General features: G+C 38.1%; 1 protein-coding gene and 1 long non-coding RNA gene across 2 annotated transcripts in view; one reads left to right on the plus strand and one right to left on the minus strand.

The window, feature by feature from the left end:
- Positions 1 to 5,833, minus strand: part of LOC123967457 (junction plakoglobin-like) — a 128,259-nt gene that overhangs the window by 117,781 nt on the left and 4,645 nt on the right. The gene's annotated exons all lie outside the window — the stretch shown is intronic.
- LOC123967460 lies at positions 3,168 to 4,566 on the plus strand. The gene is made up of 3 exons (XR_006824246.1): positions 3,168 to 3,305; positions 3,897 to 4,034; positions 4,224 to 4,566. It is a non-coding gene; the product is annotated as an uncharacterized LOC123967460 (long non-coding RNA).

Raw genomic sequence — 5,833 nt, forward strand, 5'->3', positions numbered from 1 at the left:
GTTACCACTGTGCAGGCTGGTGGTGGTGGTGTAATGGTGTGGGGGATGTTTTCTTGGCACACTTTAGGCCCCTTAGTGCCAATTGGGCATTGTTTAAATGCCACGGCCTACCTGAGCATTGTTTCTGACCATGTCCATCCCTTTATGGCCACCATGTACCCATCCTCTGATGGCTACTTCCAGCAGGATAATGCACCATGTCACAAAGCTCCAATCATTTCAAATTGGTTTCTTGAACATGACAATGAGTTCACTGTACTAAAATGGCCCCCACAGTCACCAGATCTCAACCCAATAGAGCATCTTTGGGATGTGGTGGAACGGGAGCTTCGTGCCCTGGATGTGCATCCCACAAATCTCCATCAACTGCAAGATGCTATCCTATCAATATGGGCCAACATTTCTAAAGAATGCTTTCAGCACCTTGTTGAATCAATGCCACATAGAATTAAGGCAGTTCTGAAAGCGAAAGGGGGTCAAACACAGTATTAGTATGGTGTTCCTAATAATCCTTTAGGTGAGTGTAAGTCAATGAGTTTCACATTGTACAATAACATTAACGTGATGATGACGGCATGCTGCAGTAGTGAAGTGTGATTTGTCTCCAACAAACAAAGACCTACTGTATTATAACTTACATAACTTACGATACATGATCTTATTGCAGAGGTGGGTAGTAACAAGTTATATTTACTTCATTAAATGTACTTTTCTGAGTAAATTGTACCTGTCAGAGTAGTTTTAATGCATCATACTTTTACTCTTACTTGAGAAGTTTTTCAGAGAAAAATCATTACTTTTACTTTGCTACATCACTACTTATTTATTTACAGGGTTGGAGGGTAACAGATTACGACATTACATAATCAGGATACAAAAAAAGTAATTGCATTCTGTTACAGTACAGAAAAAAAGACGTAATCAAATTACAGGTACAGTTTCTAAAACAGGGATTACTCATAGGGATTACTTTAAGAAGTAAGTTCCCATGAAACGGAAAGCACAGTCTATTTGCGTCCTTGATTTGTACGTTTCCTATAAAAACGTGTCACGGATAATGATTGGTGTTTACAGGAGCCAGTATCGCTGAATGTGCTCCAATCCGTAATGCAGACTGTGTGTGGACTGTTTCCAGCTTCCAGTGAGTGGACACGGCAGTTGGACCACTGAACACATTCTCCAAGACCAATTAGATAATGGTAGCTCAGCAGTAGTTGATGAAGTTATATGTGCATCAGGAAACAGGAAATATTTTCTCCAAAGTTGTAATATTTCTACATCAAATATGATCCAGTTTCAGCAAGATCAGTGAACAAAGTTGAGTTTTTGTAGTGAGTGGGTTAAGGTCAGGCCCCAGAAACACTATTCTTCAGCAGCGTCATAAAATTTAGATAGCTATTCATAGTAAACAAAATTAATCCAAGTGAGTTCAACATTTTAAAATTGTTTTAAAGGAAATGAGACACTCTAAAATATCTTCAAGAATACTTTTTTTTATCATTGATGGGTCAGATACTGCCTATTGGTGATGTAAAGCAAGGCATATCATATAAAACCATTTAAACATCGATTTTGATTTCATGGGAATGGGAGAATTTATTTGTATGTATTGTTTCTCAAATACACTGAGCAGACAACGCATCTTTATTATATTCATTATATTCTTTGTTTGCGTATTTAGTATTGAAGTAATCCAAAAGTAAGTAAAAGTAATCAGTTTACATTACTTTTATATTGTGGTACTTGGATTATGTTATTGATTACATTTTTTAAACAAGAAATTAGTAACTGTACCGGATTACATTTTTAATGTAATCCTCCCAACCCTATTTATTTATTCACCGCAGTCAAGCATCCACATGACTCTGTTAGCAGAATAATGGCTGAAGCTACAGCATAGTAGTGGTGTTGCTTTCAAATGGCACTAGCAGCTAATATTTAGGCTACAGATTAAGATTTTGCACACCGTGCAGCCAGGCTCGTCTCATCCCAGGCTGTCCAATACTGGCGCTCGGTCATTTGACGCCCTGCGATGAGACCGTTTGGTTTGTGAAGTCAGTTGGCTAAACCATGCTGACACTGAGCTGACAGACAGTAGTGTTTGTTGTGTTAATGCTAATATGTTTAATAATAAATAGCCTCAAACACTATATCATGCTTAAAAACTTCTCCTGCTTTCTGCCTTAATGTAAATATTCAAGCTAACAGTGTAGAGCATTCTGCATTGAATTAGTCATGCTCATTGGTGTAGTGTGATGAAGACAGACCAGATTATACACACATAAAATACAAACTACTCTTATTTCATGTGGATGTGACAGATGTAATGTTTCCACCATAGATGATCTTCCTCAGGTGAACGTGAAGAAGTGAACACACCTGTTTTTAATAGGCAATAAATTATGAAACATCACAGCATTATCTCCTAATTTGATTTGTTTTTTGTTTGTTTTCAACAATCTTTACTTATTGGAGTTCTATATATAGATTATTGGAGTACTATAATATTAATGCAATATTTTGTAATCACACTTGATGGATACACACTGTTTCAGAAAGCAGGCTGAACAAACTCTGAGCTTATCCCTGAGCTCTTAGTTAATTGAGTATGAGATGAGAAAGTCCGAGTTTTCAATTCCAGAACAGCTGATCAGAAGAGAGAAATAATAATAAAGAGCAGAACCTCAATTTTAATCCAGTGTTGATAGAAATATGAATGCATGCCAACGTGCACCATGACATTTATCTTAAAAAAACAGGAGTGGAGGAAGGATCAATAACTTAAAAACATAAAATTTTATTCAGCTAGAGCGGACTAGCTGAATAAAATTTTATATTTTTTCATTCATCAGACCTGAATTTCTTTAAAGGAAGGGTATGCAAGTTGTTTCTGAAACACTTTTTGTCATATTTGTTGAAAGTGTCTTTATACACCAATACACATTAAAAAGTTAGGTGCTCTGAAAAAGAGAGTATAAAAATCGGCTGTCTGTAGTCCTCTCAGGGCTGCAGTAAACACAGCCTGTAGCCCTCTTTAGGGCTGCAGTAAACACAGCCAATCGTTCCATTCGGACTGAATGCAATGATTGGCTGGGTGACTGTCACTCTCCCTCGCTGCCATGGCTACCAGCCCTGCTGCTACAGGAGCTGCCCACATGCGCGTACCTGGTCAGTACTCTCAGATCTGACGAGCGAAGCGGTCAGACCGGAGGTAATGTCTGCGTGGCTTTTCAATGATGGTGACAACTGAGGGACCCCAAGGGGCTGAAAAGTTACACCGTGGTGGCTTTATTTCTGCTGGACAGGTAATCTATCTTTTATCATTTTGATGGAATTTGTTACTTTCATCGTTAGCCAATGTAGCTAGCTACTTAGCATACAGCTAACTGTTGCTACGAGTGCAGGCTGGCGTAGGAGCCGGAGTAGAGACGATGAATTATATGTAACTGTAGCTGAGTTGGAAAACAGCAGCACAGCTGAGAGCTGTGTTTGCCGACGCTAACATTAGGTAAGACAATGTAGGTGTAGATGGCGCCGGTTTAGTTATTCACCAACTAGGTTTATTTTTATGCTGTTTATACCTAACGTTATCTTTACCTTGTATCTAATCTATTTTTGTGATTATTTTGTGTCTGCAAGCGTTGTTTGACTGTATGTTACTTGGGTTACTTGTTTTTGTAGTTATGAGAATGACATGTCAGCATTAGTGTACATTAACAACCCTGGCTAAAGGTCCCCAAGTATCTGCGTTTCTGGTCTGTAAGCTACTTATATAGTTTGACATATAGCTAAACCTACTGCGTGAAAATATTTTACTGTAATTGGTGTTGTTATGCCATTATTTATTTTACCAGAAGTAAAAATTACTGTATATTTTATTTCTACTGTGCCCTTAGGTCACCTGCAGATTTGGAGTCTTTCATATCCCCGCTGTACTTCTCACCTGTATACGCTGATCGGACCATGCTGGCTGGCCTGGATTACAACCACCGTGTCCACAGTCCAGCCAGGAAAAATGCTGATGACACAATTCAGTATGTTGCATTTTTATTACTCCTGTGCATTTTACTCAATAAGTGATGAGTCAAAAAAATTATACAGCATGAGGAATACAGATAGATGGTGGATTGTCTTTTATGTGCTAATGCTAATTACTGTATAAGAGAACAATGTCAGGTATTGCAAACATTTCACTTAGCTGATACTCCTTTCTGTATTATCAGGTACAGCAAGGTGTACTACAAAAAAGTCCAGGAAGTGGAGCTTGTACTCATTGAAGGTGGAGAAGGACTACAGTTCGCAGACCTCCACAGTCCCATCGTCCTCCTCCGACGGTTGTCTACTACTGAGAAGCTGCCTAGAAGCAGAACCAGGAGAACCTGATGATTCCCGTCAACATTTGGGTTCAGTCAGGTGTCCCTGCCCCAACTGTATTCCTAGATACAGGAAAACGTACAACAAAAAGTAATATGGTTGGTTTTGAAATTTGGTACATGTCAGAGAGGTGATTCTGATATATTAAATCATCTCCACAGCAATGATATGATGCTACATGCAAAGTCTGAACTGTCTTCATAATCAGGCAACATACTTCTGGACTTGTCTTTCTTCCTGTATATACTTATTTTTAATGATGTTTAAAAAGTATCTGTTTGTGATATAGGTTGTAGTTTTAGCAGTATATAATAAACAAGTGTTATACCACATTTGGATGCCATTATTTGAGACATAAGACATAAATGTAGTTATTTGATTGTTTATGCTGCAAGTGTAAAGAAAAGGCATTTATCATTTTCAATGTTTTATTTAAAAAAGAATGAAAATATTCAGAACAGGGAAAATATACTTTGTATTTTCTCCACCCTCTGGGAATAAAACAATGTACAGGTATTCATCCACACAGTGGATGGAATTATTTGTGTAGCAGTTAGTGACATTACATCTTACACCCTGCTAGGATTAAACCTCTGTATTGTCCTGGTGGATCAGGAGAACAGTTGGCTATCTTCCAGAAACTCCAACTCAGTATCACGACTCTGTGACCAAGTGCTCCACATTGCCACACTACAAACTGTCTGTATGATGCCTGACTGAACTGTCTGTTACTCTGTCCTGGGTCTGGAAGGTCAGCCATGTGTGGTGCATGGAAACACTGTAGTCTGGATGTTGTCCACAGTCCTCAGATTCTGGCCTGTAAAGAAATATATAGTTGTTAGAACCCCAAATTGGAAAGTGTGTAATAGGACAGAAGATTCATCAACATAATTATATCTTTTTATTGAACAGAGGTTTGTTGTTCTCTAACAGGACTTCTGTGTCCACATTACACACCAGGTCAATGTACATAACACAGATGAGCCGATGGCTGAAGCAGAGATCAAAGAGAGAGAGATCAGAGAGATCATCAAAAGATCTTAGGGGGAAATACAAGAGAGACTTTGAGACAAGTACACTGGGAAATAATATACTAATATTAAAATATGTATACAAGTGCTGGTCATATAATTAGAATATCAAAAAGTTGATTTATTTCAGTAATTCCATTCAAAAAGTGAAACTTGTATAATGTATACATTCATTCCACGCAGACTGATATATTTCAAGTGTTCATTCCTTTTGATTTGGATGATTATAACTGACAACTAATGAAAACCCCAAAATCAGTATCTCAGAATATTGTGAAAAGGTTCAATATTGAAGACACCTGGTGCCACACTCTAATCAGCTAATTAACTCAAAACACCTGCAAAGGCCTTTAAATGGTCTCTCAGTCTAGTTCTGTAGGCTACACAATCATGGGGAAGACTGCTGACTTCACAGCTGTCCAAAAGAC

This window comes from Micropterus dolomieu, linkage group LG02 (assembly GCF_021292245.1).
Source record: "Micropterus dolomieu isolate WLL.071019.BEF.003 ecotype Adirondacks linkage group LG02, ASM2129224v1, whole genome shotgun sequence".
Lineage (NCBI taxonomy): Eukaryota > Metazoa > Chordata > Actinopteri > Centrarchiformes > Centrarchidae > Micropterus > Micropterus dolomieu.